The sequence below is a fragment of the Camelus bactrianus genome, chromosome 8 (genome assembly GCF_048773025.1).
Source record: "Camelus bactrianus isolate YW-2024 breed Bactrian camel chromosome 8, ASM4877302v1, whole genome shotgun sequence".
Lineage (NCBI taxonomy): Eukaryota > Metazoa > Chordata > Mammalia > Artiodactyla > Camelidae > Camelus > Camelus bactrianus.
In genome coordinates this window covers 7,937,436-7,958,750 of record NC_133546.1, presented here as the reverse complement: position 1 = coordinate 7,958,750, position 21,315 = coordinate 7,937,436, and the positions used below count along the sequence as shown (strand labels likewise).

The 21,315-nt window shown below is 41.1% G+C and overlaps 1 long non-coding RNA gene across 2 annotated transcripts in view; it reads right to left on the bottom strand.

Annotated features, from left to right (window-relative positions):
* Nucleotides 1-328: 328 nt before the first annotated feature.
* The window catches only part of LOC123619802 (uncharacterized), a 36,759-nt gene continuing 15,772 nt past the window's right edge, over nucleotides 329-21,315 (bottom strand). Inside the window, exon 5 of one of the 2 annotated variants that reach the window (XR_006728499.2) lies at nucleotides 329-934. This is a non-coding gene — a long non-coding RNA (uncharacterized LOC123619802). Of the gene's footprint in view, nucleotides 935-7,285; nucleotides 14,135-21,315 lie in introns of those variants that run through there. The other variant, XR_012508520.1, reaches the window with a different exon arrangement.

Genomic DNA, 21,315 nt, shown 5'->3' with positions numbered 1-21,315 from the left:
ACGTTTCTCTTCCTGGGCCCACCAGCAGCAAGTCTGGGATGGTAGGCATGCATTTCCTAAGACTTGCCTTCATTTTGAGATTATTTTTAATAAAGAAAAAGCAAAGCAGCTCACTCGCAATCCAAAAGCCATTTTAACAAGTCTCAGAGTGGAATTTATGGGGGTTGACGTCCTCTATTTCCTAGACGTTAGGGCAGGTGCCAAGTGTTGGTTGGGGGTGAAGCAGGTAGGATCGCTGAGCTCCTGAACCTCAGAGCTCTTGTGTCATCTGTTCTCTTCCCTGTGTCCCAAGGCCTGGCCACCGTCTTCTAGAACCTGCAACTGAGAAGACCCCATAACTGAGGAAGATCCTGCTTTCATATGGAAAACAGCCTATTTCCTTGTCTCTGAGGGACAAGGGGAACACGTAGGGTTTTCCTGTGACCCGATAGAGAAGAACTCACAATATCTGACTGGTGCGTTTGGAGGGAGAGCTGGTCACACACAGCTCTGTTCTGTGTGTGTGTGTGTGTGTGTGTGTGTGTGTGTGTGTGTGTGTCCGTCCCCAGCCTACCTGTAAAAAGGACTGCGCTGTCCCTTCAGACCATACATGTGATAGGACCCAGCCATGTCTGGGAGAGCTGTGTGGTACAGGGCTGTCTCTGCAAGCTGGCACATTCATCTACTCCTGTGGTTTGCTCTTAGAATGTCCACTCACCAACAAATCGAGGCCACACTCCCCAATAGTGGCTTTATCAGCAGTAAAGCTTTTGGGTTTGTCTCAGTTGTTTCAGAACCAGGATGGGGAGAGGAGCGATTTTTATTACAAACAGCAACATGTGCCTCTAATCTCTCTCCCTCAGGCTTCTCTCTTCCATGCGAATTGAAAAGAATGATCACCCCTCAGATGTCATCTCAGTGCCATAAATTTCCTGCTCCTGTTCTCTTTGTGTCCCTGAAACAAATGAAAACTTTGTTTTATTAACGATTTCCAGGTGCTCTCAGCCAGCAAGCCTTTTTATCTGAATGTTTTTAATCCCTGCAGTATCTGAGTGCGAGTCTGGTCTCTGTTCTGTCCAAGCACGTCCCCTGCCCCCATCCCCTGCCCTCCCATCCCTCCTACCGCCCCTGGAAACACCCCCATTCTTTCCTGGCTTCTCTCATTTTCTCTACCAGAAACTCCCATCTTCAGCAATGGCATCTTTCCCCTCTTTTAAAACACTGCTAGGACTCAAGCTTCCCCTAAAGAATGAACTCCATTCTCTCTAAATACTGTACCAACTCTCGAAACGTTTGAGCTAACACTTACTTGGTTCTGTTATGGCTAGTTACATCAAAGAGAATTTTTCATTAGTTAAAAGTGTTTTAATTTAAGGCAGGAACTTGGTTATAGCGCCTTGAAGACATTTTTCCTTATTCCCTGGTATCTACTTCAGTGTCTGACACACAAGACTCAATCAATATTTTTATTCCGTTACTGTGGTTGAATGGACCAGGATGTTTTCCTTTGCAGCTCCCCACAGTGCTGAGTTCTTAGCAAACAGTAGCAACCAAGATGTCGCAATGGGTGACTCACTGAACATTTATCCCAGAAACCTTTTATTGAAGAGTCTACATATTATAATGTGCACAGCTGATCACATGCCCTGGGGACCCTCCGCCCCCAGCTGAAACTCTCCAGGGAGTTCAGGGTTTCTGGAGGGGGTGATGAGCTGCTAGTTCTCCTTGTTCAATCCAGCAATAGACCTTTCTCTGCTCCAGACAAACAAACAAAAAATCCAGCTCTTTATGTTGTAATTACTCTTTTTATTCCCATTTTCCGTTTCCTTATCATCCTAATGTGTTTAATGTGTATCTCTTTGTATATATGTATTTTCTGCAAAATGTATATTGTTTTACACACACATACTTTCAGTTTTATAACTGATACATAGTTGTGTATCTCCTTCTGATTCATTTTTTTCCCTCACTCAGCACCACTATTATTATCCACCCATGTTGCTGTGGGTTCATCTAAACCCTTGCTCCTTGCCCCTGTCTAATCCTTCATGTGCCTATCCACCACGTGTCACCTGTCCTCCCTCCCAGGCTGGACATTCAAGTTACCTCCACGGATGCCACAAATATCGTACTCAGGTTTCTTATGGACCTGAGAATTTCACTAGGACATGTAACTACAAGGAACTGTTGGATCCCAGGAAGGTGGCCTTATAACTTATCATCCAAACAAGGACAATTTAGAGAATGACAGGGGGCACTATTAATAATTACACCAGGACACCAGGTTTGCATAACTGTCTCAGGCAAACTGAAATGTGTGGTCATCCTCGTCGAAAGGCCTGAGCACTATGTATAAATAGACCACAGATCCCCAGAATGGCTCCCACACCTGCACGCCACCAACAGGGCGTGGGACCTGCATCTCCACATCCCACCACGCTGATCTGTTGCCATGACAACTACAAAATGCCTCAGTACTGTTTTAATCTGCATTCCTCTCATCACTAACATGTTTGGTGTCTACACGTTTGCTGCCTTTCGGATTTCCTTATTTGGAAATTGTTACTCCCCTTTGCTTATTTTTGTTGGGGTTTTCTTGTTTGCAACAAGTTTGCAAAAACTATGTTTTCTAGTTATTAATCCCCTGTCAGTTTTAGACATTGCAAGTATGGTCTCCATCAGCTAGATTAATTTTGTCCATGGTGTTTTCTCTAACCAAATTCATCAGGTTTTTTGCCTTTGTAATTTTGTGTTCTTAACATTCAACTTTAGAAATATTTTCCTTCCCCTATTTCAGAAAAACATTCTCCTTCATTTTCTTCCATTAACTTTTGAGTTTTACCTTCCACATGTAGGAAACGTAGGCCACCCTTTCGTGGAATTAAAAGCGATGTAGATTAATTTTTCTCCATTCAGAGAGCCAGCTTTCCCAGCTCATTGGCTCCATGATCCTGTTGATTTGTGGTGTCAGCTTTATGGTGTGTGACGTTTCCGTGTGCCGCTGGGTCTGTCCACCCGACTCTATTCTGCTCCCTTGCTCTGTGTACGCCTGCATCTTGCTGCACGATGGCTTTGTGCTAAGCATGACTTAATAGCCGATAGGGCAAGTTTCCCCTCCTTATTCCTATTTTTTCCAGCGTGGATCTTCTTGAGAGCCCATTAAAAACAAGTGAGACTCATAAAGGTCTCTGCTGGGCTATGTCCAGAATAGGTGGAGCTCCATTTAGATCTTTTATCTTAACTTTCGTCTCTGACTATCGTGGTCATTGTTCGATCATTACATGTGAAGGATTTTCTATAAATGTTAAGTTTTTGTTTTAGAATTCAGAGGGGTATTTCATTTCTATTCAGTTAGAATTGTGCACGTTTTTAGCAAAAACCTCTGAAAAAGTGAATGCAGCATGCTGTGTCACTGAGAGGGGCTCCTTTGCTGCTAAGGGACCCGGGCACGCGGCCAGGATCGGGCCTGGCTTGCCCGTGTGGATAAACAGGAGAGCAGCCTAGCCTTCTCCACACCCAGTGGTACAAGAATCCTCGCTCCCACTCCAAGGCCTCTGCCCGCAGGCCATGGTCAGGTTACCCCTGAAGGCACCCAGTGCCCCCGAGGCACTCATACTGGTTACAAATGCCTGAATCATCCTCACTTCCTTTCCTCCTTCCCACCATGTCTTCTGGCCTAACCCCTGACAATTCTACTCTCACCCACCCCTACTTCTCCAGCCTGACTCCCACCGCGATTTTCCCAGCGCAGTTTCCATCCTTCAAGGCCCTTTGCTCCCACAGTTAGAGCCACTGGATTCACACTAGCCCTGCAGACCCAACAGCCAGTGTGGACCCAGCACCTTGGGATTGGGCACAATGATATGCATCTGATAGTCCAGCTGGCCTTGCTCTCATGTGGCACCCCAGATCTGGTCACTCATACGGGTCTTCTTTTCTCAACCATCTTTACTTAGTAAATGCCAGTCCTGGGCAAGGCACTGGACTGGTCCTGTTTATTGGAGCCTTGTTTTATTTCCTGAGCCTGTGTTCCTGCCATGTAACCCCCTTCTCCAGGTGTTCTAAACCCTTGAGAACCTGGGTGATGCCTTATTCTTTTGATTCCTCTTCCAAGGAATCAGAACCTGGGGCGAGGGTCCCACCATCCGCCGACCCATTTCCTGGATGCAGGTCGCCACAAACATTACAGATCACCTGCTCCACATTGACTCTTCCCAGTTACTCTGAGAGGTGGATGTTAATAACACCGTGGGGAGGAAGCCAAGGCTCAGAGGTGAGGCCACTTACCCAAGACACTGGCCAGAAGGCAGCAGAGCCGGGACTGAAGCCAGACTGTTGAACAGCAAAGCCCTCACTCTCCCCACTACATCCTGGCCCCCTCCCCCCCAGTCCCCGCCTCACTCCCCAGTCCTGCTGCAGTCTGTATCTGAACCAGGACAAGGCCCCACTGAGGTACCAGTACCTCCATCCTGGACAATCACTGGAATCTTCACATTGTTTCCCCTTTATCTGTTCATTTACAAAACAAATACTCATTAAGCAGCCCACTCCTGCCAGACCCAGCTTCCACATGATCTGTTTTTCAGTTCAGCACTGACGCAGCAGCCGGAGCTACGGTTTGGACCGTGTCACGCTCCAGCTCACAAACCTTTGGGCTCACTCAGGGCAGAGCCTGCTGGAGCGGCCAGGACGAGCTGGGACCTGGAACCAGGCCATCCACGGGGCCAGAGAGGCAGGGCCAGCAGGGCAGAGGGCACCGCTGGGCGGGCTGGTGTCCCAGAGGCTCAGTAGAGGGGTGACAATGGTTGGGAGGGTGCGGGTCCAGGCTGGGGCTGACCAGACTGAGGGAAGGTCCAGGGCCCAGATACCAGGTCAGAGGAAGGACTTGAGTAGCTGTGAGGGGACCAGCAAATGAATGGAAGGCCCTGCCCCAGAAGACCCAGCTACTAGACTGAGCAACAAGACAGAGACCACAGAGCAGGGCTGTGCCGTCATAAAAACAGGCGGAAAGCAGGCTGGATCGAGGTGAGTGTGGTAGAAGAGAGGTGGGTCCTGGCCCAGAGGGGACAACCTGGGCCCCTCACTGAAAGGTGCGTGCTGGGCAACGCTGGGGGCAGACATAGCCTGACAACTGCTCCCCGCCAGCTGCCGAGCTCCACATCACCCCACTCAGCCTCACTCACACAGGCCCATCCCAGACGCTCCTTCCTCTGGGCTTGAGCTGTGCCTTTCCACTGGCCAGCTGTGCCCTGCAGCCCCTCCGACCCCCGCCTTCACTTCCGGAAGCCTACTCACCCTTTAAGACTAGGGACAAAGGCAGCAAGCTTTGCTTTCCCTTTCCCAGGCCTGCCCAGTTTTCCTATATAAAAGACAAATTCCCAAGGTACTTGCTATAGGCCTCTGTGAATAACCACTCTTCATTCTACCTGGAATATTGTGTTCCTGGGGCTGCCACAACAAAGTGGCGCAAACTCGGTGGCTTAAAACAGCAGAAATTTCTTGTCTCACTGTCCTGGAGGCCAGAAGGCCGAACTCCAGGTGTCAGCAGGGCTGTGCACCCTCAGAAACCTACAGGGAGGATCCTTCTTGTCTCTCCCAGCTTCTGCTGTCTTGAGCATTCCTTGGGTTGTGGCCGCATCACTCCATCGGCTTCATCAACACATGGCTGCCTTCTTTTCTTTGTATAAGAACACCAGTCATATTGGATTAAGGATTCAATCTACTTAAATCTGATCTCACCTTACCTTAGTTACATCTATAATGACCTTATTTCCAAATGAGGTCACATTCTGAGGTACTGGGGATTAGGACTTGAACATATCTTTCTTTGGGGGGTGGGGACACACTTCAACACGTCATACCTGGTATGACAGTTAACTGTATACAGGCCAATAGCCTTCACAACATCCCAGCGCCCTGCCTACAGCTGGGTGGTTTTTCAGTGAAACAGACCAGGGTTTGTCACTCACACTCTTGTATAAACCTGAGCAAGGTCCTTAGGCTATTTGTCCTTTCTTGTCTATAAAATAACTACAATACTTAGAGTTACTGTGATTTTTATTAGAGTCAGTTCACATACATAGTGAGTGCCCAGGAACCTGTAATGATTATTATTAATATTATATGTTGAATAGAGCAGATACCCAATAACTAAATGCTAGTCACCACTTCCTCTAATAAATATTTACTACACTGGCAGGGCCTGCAGACCGGGTGAGTTTTCCCAGGGGGAGGGAGAAGCAGGGGCCAACAAGCCCTGGAGACTAGTCCAGCACCGTGGGAGGTGCCGAGGTGATGATGTGGCAGCCGCCCATGCCTGCTGGGGTGGCAGGGAGATCCTGGCTCCCACAGCACGGAATCCTGGCTGGCCCTGTGGGAATGTGAAGGTGGGGAAGGCAGGGACTCCACACCCTGCTCTTTGTTCTGTAGGCTGTGTGTGTGTGTGTGTGTGTGTGTGCGCGCGTGCACACACATGCACTGGGGAAAGGCCTGGGAGACAGGGGCCAGCAGTGCCAAGCATCTTTCTGAAAGGCTACATTCAGGCTGGAATGAAAGTCTGTGACCAGAGCACGACCTCCAGCTCTGGGGACCTTCGTGATTTCTGTAAAGACCAGATTCTCCTCCAGAAAGAGGGTGGGTGGTGGGCACAGTCAAGGAGAGGGAATCAGAGACCTGTGCCAGAAATAGAACTCTCCCTTGGAGTAGCTGGGGTGAACTCGGTGAACACAGTTTTCTCTTCTATCAAATGGGGCTGCTAAAATTTGCCCTATCAAATAGGAATGGGATTCCCATGCCAGCTGTGGATACATATGTCCCGTTGTTGCCAGCCCTTGAAGATGCATTTCCAGGGTATGTCAACATTTACAAAGCACTGCCACTGTTTTGCTTTGTTTGATTTTCATTTTTATGACAAAAAATGTATAAATTACTATTAGAAATAAGAGAATATGACTAAGGCTCAATGTTCCTCTGCCACAGGAGCGAACATGGCATCCCTTATCCTCCCTTATCCTCTGCATATTTCATTAACCCCTGAAGTTGTATCCTTCCATTTCAAGGGACTTCTTTTTCTTAAGAACAAACACTGGCTTCCTTAGACTTTAAACAAGACAAATACTTCCCCCATAAAAACGAATCACCAACTCCTTGACGTTTATGAGGAAATTGTTTCAAGGAGATGATATACCAAAGTGAGCTGCAGATTTTTAGGAAAGAAGAAAATGATGGAATTTCATCCAGGAACCACACACCTAAGAGTCAAACACATCTTTGCACCTGGAAACATGTGTGGCGATCAACACTGAGAGACACTGCAAAACATGGGCAGTTTTATTATTAAATTGACATCTTCCAGCATAGCTGGTGAGGGCAAGGATAAGATGCACACAGATAAGCAGAACACAGCACCGATGGAGGGGACCTCTGTGAGAGGTACAGAGTGTGATGAGGTCAAAAAATAAAGAGCTCACATCCTTCCGGGGCCACAAGAAGAGTACCTCATGTCCTTTTTCCAATGTGGGAGAGATCAGGGCTGGATAAAGAGAAGGGAGAATGTAGCAAGCAGGTGGATTCGAGGTAGAAAAACAAGCGCTAACTAGTGTGGCTTGGATCCTAATTTGATTGCTGCATTCAGTTTCCATTCTGGTTCATTTATTTATTGCATTTGCATTTACTCAGGTAAGGCAACTCTGCAATACAGGGCATGCAATTATCTTGTCTGGTGAGCTATGTAACCTTTCCAGAATGTTGTAAAAGTGCTGAATTCTAAGTTAAGAAGCCTAGATAATTATTAGCAAAAGCTGCCCAATAATTTCACCAATAATCCATATGACTAAGGCAGGGACTATTGGAGAGCATTTTGTAAAAAAAAGTACCTAAAACTTCATCTACAGTTTGAATGGCAGCCAGAAAATAGACACTAGTGCTAACAGGTCCTCACACCTAAAAAATTGATAAACATGGCAACTCTTTTTAGAAAATTATTTCAATATATTTTCAGGACTGAGCCTTTATGTTGTTACTTATAACTTTGTGATCTGAAGTAAACTAAAAACATAAATAAATAAACCCAAACTGTTTAAATCTTTCATTATCTGCATAATGCAATTATGCTTTAGACTTTGAGAAAGTTGAGTTTCCCATTTGAGTTCCACAAGGTTCATTAGATGAAGGACTGTCCTCCAGTCTTGGATCTCTCTGGGAAATGATGTCATAAAGCTCCTCTGCAGAAAATCTCCAGGATTCCAGGACCTCTGCTTTCTAAAACAGTACATGCCACTGCAGAGGACCATGCCACCATGCCACTGCATGGTCCAGCCAGGTGTTCACTATAAAATGGATCTTGGAAGATGTTTCATTTGATGGGGTTCTGGACTGAGCAATCAAAGACAGGAATGGGCTGCGGAGAAAACAACTTATTTGAGAACTTCAGTTGTTAAGTCTTTTTAAGACATGAAGATTGGAATTTATTGCTGCTAAGTTCAGAGGCTAGGTTTGAGTTGCCTGAAGTTCTGGGAAAAAAATCCAGCAAGAGACTGAAAGCACCTCAAAAATGATTCAAGCTTAAAGGAAAAGACCATAGTAATTTAAAAAGACAACAGCAATATAAAAAAAAGAACAAAAACAAACTCTGAGGTTACTAAAGTACCAGGACTTTGAGTACAGCCAATTAAAACACACACACACACACACACACACACGCATGCATGCACACACAGAGACACTTTTCTTTTAAAGTGAATGACTTGCACAGCACATGAAATGACATGAAAATATAAAAATACAAAGCTCTCTGGTAAAGGTAAATAGACAAATACAAAATCCTGTAATAAATGATAAAAGCATAAAAAATAACTAACTATAAAAGTATGTTATCAACACAAAATATAAAAAGTTGTAATTTGTGACATTAGTAACAAAACTGGGGAGAGATATAAAAGAGTAGAGTTTTGTATATGATTAATATTAAGTTTTATCAGTTTAAAATAGCTTGTTATAACAATAAGATGTTTTATGTAGTTTCCATTAATCACAAAGAAAATATCTACAGAAGATACACAAAAGAAAATGAGAAAAGAACTAAAGCATGTCTCTTCAAAAATATCAATAAAACACAAAAGAAGGCACCAATAGAGGGAAAGAGGGAGAAAATAACTAAAAAATACACAGAAAACAATTAACAAAATAACAAGAGTAAGTCTTTCTCTATCAGTAACTATCTTAAATGTAAATGGATTAAACTTCCCAATCAAAAGACATAGTAAAAGGAAATAAAAAACAAGATCCAACTTTATGCTGTCTGTAAGAGACTTACTTAAGCTTTAAGGACATACATAGACTGAAAATGAAAGGATGCAAAAAATATTCCACATAAGTGGTAACCAAGAGAGCAGAGGCAGTAGCTGTATTAAATCAGACAAAATAGACTTCAAGATAAAAATTGTCACAAGAAGGGGGGAGGGTAAAGCTCAGTGGTGGAGTGCATGCTTAGAATGCACAAGGTCCTGGGTTCAATCCCCAGCACCTCCATTTATAAAAAAATTAATGAATGAATAAATTTAATTACCCCCCCAAAAAATTGTCACAGGAGACAAAAGACATTACAGCAGGAAAAAAGGGCCAATTCACTAGGAAACTATAACAATTATAAATGTATATGCACCAGATATATGAAGCAAACAGAATTTCTGACAGAATTGAAGGGAGAAATAAACAGTAACACAATAATAGTAGGAGATTTCAATACTGCACTTTTAATAATGGATAGACCATCCAGACAGAAGATCAATAAGGGAACAGAGGACTTGAATAACATTATAGACTAACCAGATCTAACAGACAGATACAAAACACTCCATCTAATAGAAGCAGAGTATATATTCTTCTCAAGCACACAAGTAACATTCTCTAGCACAGATCACATGTTATGCCACAAAACAAGTCTTAACAAATTTAAGAACATTCAAATCACACCAAGTATCTTTTCTGATATGCAACAAAACTAGAAATCAATAGGAAATTCACAAAAAATGTGAAAATTAAATAAAATTTTTGAACATTCAGTGGGTCAAAGAAGAAATCACAAGGGAAATTAGAAAATATCTTGAGAGAAATGAAAATGAAAACACAATATATTAAAACTTATGAGATGTAGCAGAAGCAATATTAGAGGGAAGTTTACAATGGTAAATGCCTATATTTTAAAAAATGATCTCAAGTTAACAACCTAACTTTACACCCTAAGGAACTACAAAAAGAACAAATGAAACCCAAAGTTAGCAAAACAAAGGAAATAACAAAGATTAGCAGAAATAAGCAAAACAGAGAATGGAAAAACAATAGAAAAAATTAACAAAACTAAGAACTGATTTTTGAAAAGATAAACAAAATTGAAAAAAAGACTTCAGGTAGACTAGTTAAGAAAAAAAGAGGTAAGAGTCAAATCATAAAAGTCATAAATGAAAGATGAGACATTATAATTGATGCCACAAAAAGAAAAAAGATCATAAGAAACTATTACGAACAATTACATGCCAACAAATTAGGAAACCTAGAATAAGTAAATATATTCCTAGAAACAAACAAGACTGAATCATGAAGAAATAAAAAAAATCTAAACAGACCTATAACTAGTAAGGAAGTTGAATCAGAAATCAAAATGCTCCCAACGAAGAAAAGCCCAGAAGCAGATGGCTTCACCAGAGAATTCTACCAAACACTGAAAGAAGAATAAATAATAATCTTTTTTAAATGCTTCCAAATAATTAAAGAGGAGGGAACACTTTCAAACTGATTTTATGAGGTCAGCATTACCCTGAAATCCAAAACCCAACAAAGATACTACAAGAAAGAAAACTGCAGACCAATATCTCTGATGAATACTGATGCAAAAATACTCAACAAAATACTATCAACCAAATTCAACAGCACATTAAAAGGATTATACATCATGACCAAGTGGGATTTATTCCTGGAATGCAAGGATGCTTCAACATAACAAAATCAATTAATGTAATACATCGTGTTAATAGAATGAAGAAAAAACCTAGGTGATAATCTCAATTGGTGCAGAAAAGCATTTGTCAAAATTCAACATCCTTTCATGATAAAAGCACTCATCAAACTACAAACAGAAGGAAATCACCTCAACATAATAAAGGCCATATATGAAAAGCTCACAACTAACAGCATATGCAACAGTGGAAAATGAAAATTTTCCCACTAACATAAGGAAAAAGGCAAGGATGACCATTTTTGCCACTTGTGTTCAACACAGTACTGGAAGTTCTAACCAGAGCAATTTGGCAAGAAAAAGAAATAAAAGGCATGCAAATCGAAAATGGAGAGGTAAAATTATCTCTGTTTGAGATGACATAATCTTATACGTAGAAAACCCTAAAGATTTCCCTCAAAAAACTATTAGAACTAATGACCAAATTCAACAAATTTGCAAGATACAAAATCAACACACAAAAATCCATTTCATTTCTATACCAACAAGAACAATCTGAAAAAAGAAGTTAAGAAAACAATTCTATTTACAATAGCATCAAAAAGAATATAGGAATAAACTTAACCAAGGAAGTAAAAGACTTGTACACTAAACACTACAAAAGATTGTTTTAAAAAAAATTAAAGAAGACACAAATAAATGAAAAGGCATTCCATGTTAATGGATTGGAAGTCAGAACACTGTGAAGATGTCCATACTACCCAAAGTGATCTACAGATTCAATGCCAAAAAAAAAAAGAAAAAAAAATCCCAAGATCCATCTAGACTCTTAAAGGATTCTGAATAATGAAAATAATCTTGAGAAAGAAAAACAAAGCTGGAGGCCTCACAGTTCCTGACTTCAAAACATATCACAAAGCTAGAGTAATCAAAACAGTGTGGTAGGGGCATAAAGACAGACACACAGCCCAATGGTACGTAATACAGAACCTAGGAATAAACCCTTATGTATGTGGTCAAATGACCTTCTACAAGAGAGCCAAAGCTACACAGTGGGAAAAGGACAGTCTCCTCAACAAATGGTGTTGGGAAAACTGGATAACCACATGCTAAAGAATGATGTTAGACCCTTACCTTACACCATATACAAAATTAACTCATTAAAGCCCTAAAGGTAAGATCTGAAACTATAAAACTCTTAGGAGAAAACACAGGGTAATGCTTCATGACATTAGATTTGGCAATGATTTCTCAGATATGACACCAAAAGCATAAGCAACAAAAGCAACAAGACAAATAACACTACAGCAAACTTAAACACTTCTTCACAGCAAAGAACAATGAACAGAGTGAAAAGGCAACCTATGGAATGGAAGGAAACACTTGCAAAACCACATATCTGATTAGGGGTAATGTCCAGAATCTATAAGGAACTCCCATAACTCATCAACAGAAAAAGAACCTGATTTGAAAAATGGGCAAAGGACTTGAATAGACATTTCTCCAAAGAAGACATACAAATGGCCAACAAGCATATGAAAAGATGACCCACTAATAATCAGAGAAACACAAATCAAAACCAAAATGAGATATTACCTCATACCCATTAGAATGCCCTCTAACAAAAAACAAAACAAACCAACAGAAAATAATAGGTGTTGGTGAGGATGTGGAGAAATTGGAACGCTTGTATACTGTTGGTGGGAATATAAAATGGTGCAGCTGCTATGGAAAACAGTATAGTGGTTCCTCAAAAAAATCAAAAACATAATTTACTGTACGATCCAGCAATCTCAACTCAGTATACACATTAAAAAAAAACTGAAAACAGGCTCTCAATGAAGTATTTGCACACTGATGTTCACTGCAGCTTTATTAACAATTACCAAGAGGTGGAAGCAAGTTAAATGTCCATCGGGTGATGTATGGATAAAGAAAATGTTGTATATACATACAATGAAATATTATTCAGCCTTAAAAAAGAAGGAAATTCTGTTTTGTGCTACAACATGGATGAACCTTGAGAACCTTATATGCTAAGTGAAATAGGACTGTCACAAAAAGATGAATACACATAAGTGACTCCATTTAACTGAGGTATCTACAAGTAGTCAAACTCAAAAACAGAAAGAATGGTGGTTGCCAGGGGCTGGGGGCGGGGCGGGGAGGGCAGTTGTTTTTCAATGAGCACAGAGTTTCAGTTTTGCAAGATGAAAAGTTGTAGAGATCTGTTGCACAGTGATGTGCACACAGTTCACATTACTGTACTGTACTCTTAAAAGTGGGCCAGATGGTAAATTTTATGTAATGTGCTTCTTACCACAATTTTAAAAACCTCAAAAAATAAATAAATAATTTATAAAGTTACTCTCTAATATTAATGGCTATATTTCTTGTCCTTGTCTGTTTTTTTTCCGTCATTAAGTGCAAATATGGGTGTATTTAATTCTGTCCTATGTTTGGGGAATATTGTGTCCACAAACCTACAAAGGAATCTTAATAGCTTATAAATGTTAGATTATTTCAGACCACATTTATGATGCTTAGTGTGCCTTAAAGAGAAACAGGAAGTGGTATGAATTGAAAGTAAGTAAGCCTTTTAATAGCACTCATCTCATTGTTACTTCAAGTAATAACTTGAAGCGTTCTTGCTGGTATCAACTACAATTCATTCACTCAAAAATCATTTGATAAGTGCCAGATATATGCTAGGCATTGTCCTAAGTAGAAAATCAGGAGGGAAGAGGCGGCCATAATCAAATAATCATGTTCCCTTCTTTTAAGGAGTTTACAATCTAGTAGGGAATAGAGAAAAAAAAATGACAAAACAGTGTAATTAGAGGTGTTGGATACACAAAGTACTTTTGAGCTGATCATGGACGTTTCTTGATTTTAGTTACCCACCATCCTTTCCCACTTCTTCCAGTAATACAACCAAAACTTGCCTTGGACATGTGTTCACTCCCCATCTTGGTCCATGTGGTTTGGTGAGCTGACACAAACCCCAGGTCTAAGTTTGGGCATGTGGTCCAAACGTGGCCAACGAGAAGGTGGAATCCCTCTGTCCACGGTGGTTAGTTTCAACAGTGATCCTTAACTCTTCCAGTGAGACTCAATTCTCAGTTATTTTATTTATTTATTTATTTAAGCTCTGGAGAGACTTAGAAATGGACTTCCAACTATTAGGATGCCAGCTTGGCCCAGCTGAAAATTAAGTAAAAATGGAAGACAGCACAACCAAGGGAAGAAAGAGAGGTTAGGTCTAGATGACATTGTTTGAGCTCCTGGGACCAGTGTTGCCAGTCCCCCTGGATCTTTCAGTTAAGTGAACTAAGAAATTCTCTTTTCTTTCTTATGCCTTTTTAAGTTGGGTTTTCTCCCACTCACAACCAAATATCCGAAGCCGTACCCTGCCTTTAAAATTCAGCAAATTACAGATCACTGTGACTGATACTAATCTGTATATAAATTTGGATTAGCATACAACCACTGAAACATCAGCACATACAGAGCATTTCTGTAACCTTCTTTTAAAAATTCGAAACTGTGATATGTAAGTAATATATCTTGTAGCTTCTATGAAAGAACATTTAGAATGCATATCAGTGCTTTTATTGAAAAATAAAAGCACTTAGATACAGTATTAATTTTAAAAGAATCCTATTTTGCCAATACTCCTTCCATTGCTAGGGCATTTGAAGGATAAAGTAAGCTCATCCTCTAAAAAATATTCTAGACCTTGAATTCACCAACCGACAATAAAAATAAGCCTAAATTTGCATGGTACTTTAAACCTTTCTACGTACCTCACACATACTGCTCAAATGGGTGTACAGTCCAAGCCTAAGATCACCTGTGCTGTCCTTTGGATTCCATCATAATCATTTTTATTCCTCTTAGCAAATAAGTTTCCTAATTTATAACTGTGCTCAGATTTTGATTAATTTGAATTATCTGAGCAAACAATGACTGAGCAGTAAGACAAACTTTTAAAAAAGGCTACAACTCATTGAATATTGATTACATATTATCTAGAATTTCCAAGATTTTTCTAGAACATTATGCAGAATTATCTCAAAGTGCTATGTGGGCATTCACAGCTAGATTCTCATCTCACACACTTGTGAGAACAGGCTTTAATTCCTCACCCGTTCATACGTGGAAAGTTGTGCAAAGACAGCTTTCAGAATTAAACATGACAAAAGTGCTGTAAGTATCTACATATATACACCTTCAGTTTTATAACACAGGAATCGTGTTACACCACTGAGCTGCACTTAAGACACTTGAACAATAACGGGAAAGTTGGGTCTGAGTCATTTTCATCTGCAGATGTTAAAGTTGAACTCTACGGTCAAGATCAGTGTTGTCAGGCTCCAGGGCCCCCTGCTTCCAATACAAAGGACTCTTCCCTAGACCTTGTGGAAATTAAAAAGAACGAGATTCCTTTTCAACAACTTTCTCCTTCCTGGTGAAGTACAGCCAATGAGTTTTGATTTAGGGGCTAATTTTTTTTCAGTAACCCTCCTGCACATTCTATTAATAATCAAGTCCACCTTCAAATCTGGAAGAATCCATCCCTGTGTAACGTAAATGAGTCTCTCTCTTGGCTGAGAGTAACAGAACACCCCACAGACTGGCTTAACACGTCAGGTTTCTTTTGGTTTCTCCCCCACAGACAAGAAGCCTGTGGACTGATGGCTCTGGGGCATCAGGGCAGCCCTCAGGATCCTGGACTTTTTCTAGCCCTTCTGTTCAGCAATCCTTCAGATGTGACTTTTGTCCCTCATGCTCGCTGCCAGGTGGTTGCAAGATAAGTGCTTTGCCTCTAGCATCATATCTGTGTTCAGGATAGGAAGTGGGGAATGGTGCAGGGCAAAACGCACATGCCAGGTGAATGTATCCCTTTTAAGGGTCCACCCAGAAGCTCCACCCAGAAAATTCTGTCCCTTCTCACTGGCCTGAATTTCTCCTGATGCCCTGCTCTCCTGCACATATTCACACTAGCTGCTGGAAGGTACAAATTAGTAGAAAATGAATGTTTTAAGTCTCTCTGGGTAGACAAATCTATATTGAGCTCCTCTCATAACTAATGAATCACTGAGTAACTCACAAGCTAAAGTATGTTTTATGCCCTTTGAAATGAATTTGGAATATATGCTCTTAGTTTGATTAAAAAAGAAAAGGTTTCTGCACACTGGATCTTGGGCATACTCCTGTCTCAGTGCCTTCACGTTTGCTCTGTCCCCTGCATAGGACAGTCTTCCCCTATTTAATGGCTCTCATGTCCTTCAGGTCTCCAATTAAATGTCAAATCCTCAGAGAGCCCTCCTTGTTCATCCTATTTAAAACATCATCTCTCATCAGCTCTGACCCCTTCCTCTGCTTTTTTCTTCATAACACTCAATGCCAACTAGAGTTGATGGTTATTTGTTTATATATTTATGGTCTGTTTTACCTACTAGAATGTAAGTTCCACGAAGGCAGGTACTTTGCCAGCTGTATTCTCTGCTGTTTCCCTAGAGCCTAGAACAGAGCCTAGCACACAGAGTGAACTCAATAAATGTTAGTTGAATGGGTGAACGATTGAATGAATGACCATTTGGCTTATCACATAACTCTCTACGTATGATTGGCTAAAGTGTCATTGCTGGGGCCCAAGGAAACAGCCACCTAATGAGCAAAAGAGGCCATAATCCACCAGCAGGTCACCTACTTAGCTGCCTCTATTCTCAGGAAGTGGTGTCTTTTGTTAAATAATTACATAACAAGAAAGTCTACTTTCTATAAATTATGAATGCAGATACTTTATAATAGTTTTACTTGCTAATATTTTCAGAATGTAATTCAACTGATAGATTAAAAAATATATCAGGTTAAAAAACAGTTTTTATTGTTTTTCATCTGAACAATTTTACCAATGGGGGTTCAGAGTAGGAGCAGCTAGTAATAAATTATGCTTGTAGCTAAAAGAAAATTTGTGTTGACTGGGTTAAAATTTTAATTCACTATCCCAATTTGTTTAGATAACTGCATTATATATACTCCAAACCTAATTGAAAAACTGAAACTGTATCTTGAGATTCTGGCTTCCCTACTCACTCCAAACTCTTAAATATCTATATAGGGTATTACTTATTTTGTATTTTTAAGAAAGCTAGAAATCAAGGAGGATATACTGAAAAGTCAGGTGATTCAGCGAATACTAATTTGCCTCCCTTAGGGAACCCTGTGCCAAAAGACCAACCATAAAGTGAAAAAACAATTATACACAGGGGAAAAGGCATTGGCAGACAGAGGAAGGGGGAGAGATGACAAGAAGAGAGGAAGTGATTTTTCTCATGAAAGCTAACAAAATAAGGAAACACATCAGCTTACTTTTGCTAAAAGGTAAGGAAGGACGAATATAAAACTGTTTGTTCTGCTAACGAAAAACGGTGTAATTAAGTCTTGCCCTGTTCAGGATATTTCCTTCTCCAATTGTGATTCTTAGTGAAATGTGGAGAGTTGGGGCGATTGTATAAATCTGTATTTTCCATATGCTGGGTAGGGTTCACAGCATTTTGTGCATTCCTCTGGCAGCACTTATCTTGCTGCACTGCAATATCTGTTTTCATTTATGTGTCCTGGGGTAGATCACCAGCTCCTCCAGGCCTGGGCCTCTAGACTCATACTCTTCTTTATGCCAGCAAAAGCCAGTAAACTTTTGGTAGATCGATTATTGAGCAGATGCACCTTTGCTCTATAGTCCTTCAAATTCAATATTCAACTAATTTAAATTAAATGCAGAAGGCCTAGAAAAACCTTGGTCTAGCAGTGAAATCTAGGAATTTGTCACCAGTCAACTGGTGTCCAGCTGTTTAGAAAGAGAGGATTAGAATTACTTAAAAATTCTCTAAACATGTATGAGAGTTTTTTTTAGTGAATAGAATGTTTAGTAAATATATAAGAAATCTGTTCAAAGAGTAATAAGAGGAAATTCACTTTCAGACATAAGAAGAGCTTCTTAATATCAACTTTGCAAAAAAATTATTTCCATAATAATACTCAAATTTGTACTGACTTTGCTCACATTCACTAATACTTTACTATTTTTCAAATACTATAGCTTGTTTCCCAAATTGGAAATTCTATAGGCGAGTATTGACCCACTCACCCATTTATTCATTCAGTCAATATTTACTGAGCCCCAGCTATGTGTCCAAGCATTGAGAATATTAGTAAACAGATATAGACACAACTTCAGAGAGCTTACATTTATCAAACAATCGCACACACACACAAAATCTCAACTGTGATAAGGAGATAGATGGACATGGTACTAGAGTTATAAGGGGTAAGTTGGGTAAGGAAAGCTCTCTAGGAGGAATGATGACTAGACAAAATCTGAAGGGAGGTAGATTGACCAGGTCAAGAAATGAAGGAAGATGGATTCAGGCAGAAGGAACAGCAAACCAAGCTTCTTGAAGGAAAGGCCAGCGTGGCTGAAGCAGGAGACCTAGTTACGCTTGTCTTGGGAAAGCGGAAAGTCCACTGAAATGCTTTCAACCAGAGAGGGATGGGGTGGGTTGAGTTGTGGCAAGACTGGTTTGCCTTCCCGAGACTCTGATCCTGTGTGGAGGAAGGACTGGGGGTGTCTAGACTGGAAGAAGAGTTAGGCAACTAGGGCTGGAGGCAGGACTCTTGAGGGAGGCTGAACGTTTCCCACACCTCATGGAAAATGACTCCTTCTTAGCAAAATTAATGTTTTGCCACTGAAGTAAAATAAAAGCAGAAAACATATTTCCCAACCAACAAGGAAATGGACACTAGACACAACAAACCCACATGATTTTTAACATAATTGCTTCTCCCCAAAGTCTACAAGCTTTCTACAAGCTTTCTACAAGGGTAGGAAGGAGATGTATGTTATTCATCATTGTGTCTTTAGGTCTAGTGCACCATAAAATTGGATTAAATCACTGTTAAGTAAATGAAGGAAGCGTGGTATATTAGTCTGCAAGGACTGCCATAACAAAGTACAACTTAAACAACAGAAATTCATTTTCTCTCAATTCTGGAGGGTAGAAGTCCTAAATCAAGGTGTCAGCAGGGCTGGTTCCTTTTGAGGGCTGAGGGGAGGAGCTGTTCTAGGCCTCTTTCTTGGCTTGTAGATATGTCTTTAGATCATCTTCCTAACGTGTGTCTCTGGTTACGAATTCCCGCCTTTTATGACACCAGTCATACTGGATTAGAGCACACCCTAAGGACCTCATTTTAAACTTGATAACCTCTATAAGGACCCTGTCTCCAAATTAAGGCCACATTCTGATATAATAGGGGTTAGAATTCCAACATAAAAATTTGGGGGGAACACAATTCAACCCACAACACATGGGGCTGTGTGTTTCGGCAGCTGTTTGGTGTGAGACGATTCCATTCAACAAGGCAGCTTTTGTTTGCTCCATTTAACAGTGCCAGCTCCCTCACGTGCCAAGCCCTGCAAAGCAGAGTTCAGAGTGTATCGAGCAGACACAATTTCTTTCCCTGGTCTCTTCAAAACTTATCTCACTTCCCTGAAAAGCCCAACTAAAGCATGTAGATTTTTCCAGACTGTTATGGATTGAATTGTGTCCCCTCAAAATTCACATACTGAAGTTCTGACCCCCAGCACCTTAGCAGGTGAGAGTTTGCAGTCAGGGTCTTTAAAGAGGTAATGAAGTTGAAATGAGGTCATCAGGGTGGGCCCTAACCCAATACAATTGATGTTTTTATAAGAGGAGGAAATTTAGACACAGATACACACAGAAAGAAGACTGTGTAAGAGGCAGTGAGAAGGCGGCCATCTGCAAGCCGAGAAGAGAGGCCTCAGGAGAAACCAACCTTGGCGACACCTTGATCTTGGACTTCCGTCCTCCAGAAGGGTGAGAAAATAGATTTCTGTTACTGAAGCTACACCATCGTTAATATTCTGGCGTTCCTAGCAAACTAATACACAAACTGTATTGGCCAACACTCCTGTTCTTAATACCCAGTTTCACTTAATAATTCCATACAATGGTTCTTCTTATTAATAACAAGTAACGTTTCCTGAACCCTTACCCTCCGTGTCAGGCGCTATGCTGGAGCACTGTCTGTGTTATCTTATTTAATCCATACAAACCCTTAGACGTGAGGACTAGGATCCTAATTTTTATGGAAATGAAACCTAATTGTAAGAGATGTGAAGTAACTTGCCTAAGGCCATCTAGCAGGAAAGGGCACAAAGTCAGGGGTCTCCAAGGCTGTGTCCTCAGCCCCTGAGTCACCTTTGTGCCAGCCAGAGAACTGTTCTGGAAGGGGGAGCTTTCCTGCACCATGGGGCCTGAGGCACAGCTGCTTATCTGGATGGTTAGGTGATGAAGAGACTAACTTACCCCTCACCACTGCTTTCCTTCAAAAATAAGGAAACAAACAACCTGACTAGAAGTTTGGCCAAAGCCTTAATAGACACCCCACCAGAGAGGACATACAGATAGCAAATAAGCACATGAAAAGACGCGCCACATCGTCTGTCAACAGGGAAGTGCAAATTAAAAAAACGAGATACCACTACACACCAATTAGAACAGCCAAAATCCAGAACACTGACAACACCAAATGCTGGTGAGGGTGGGAAGCAGCAGGAACCCTCATTCCTCACCGGTGGGAATGCAAAGTGATACAACCACTTTGGAAGACGGTCTGGTGGCTTCTCACAAAACTAAACATATTCTTACCACATGATCCAGCAACTGCACTCCTTGGTATTTACCCAAAAGAGTTGAAAATTCATGTGCACACAAAGCTGTGTACAAGAACGTTTATAACAGCTTTATTCATAATTGCCAAAACTTGGAAGCAAACAAGATTGTCTTTTTCAGGTGAATGGATAAAGCGTGATCCATTCAAACAATGGAATATTATTCAGCACTAAAAAGCACTGAGCCATCAGACCACGAAAAGATGTGGAGGAAACTTAAATGAGTATTACTGAAAGCCACCAGTCTGAAAAAGCCACATACTGTATGATGCCAACTATATGGCATTCTGGAAAAGGCAAAACTATGGAGGCGGTAGAAGGTTCAATGGTTGCCAGGGCTTGGGGTGAGGGAGGGTGAATAAGTGGAGCACAGAGGGTTTTTCGGGCAGTGAAACTACTCTGTGTGATACTATAATGGTAGATACATGTTATTATTATATATTTGTCCAAACCCATACGGTGTAAAACATCAAGAATTAACCCTAATGCAAACTAGGGACTTTGAGTGATGATGATGTGTTCATGTAGGTCCATCAACTGTAACAAATGTCCCATGCTGGCAGGGGATGTTGAGAAGCGGGGAGGCTGTGCGTATGAGGGGCAGAGGGTAAAAGGAAACTCTCTG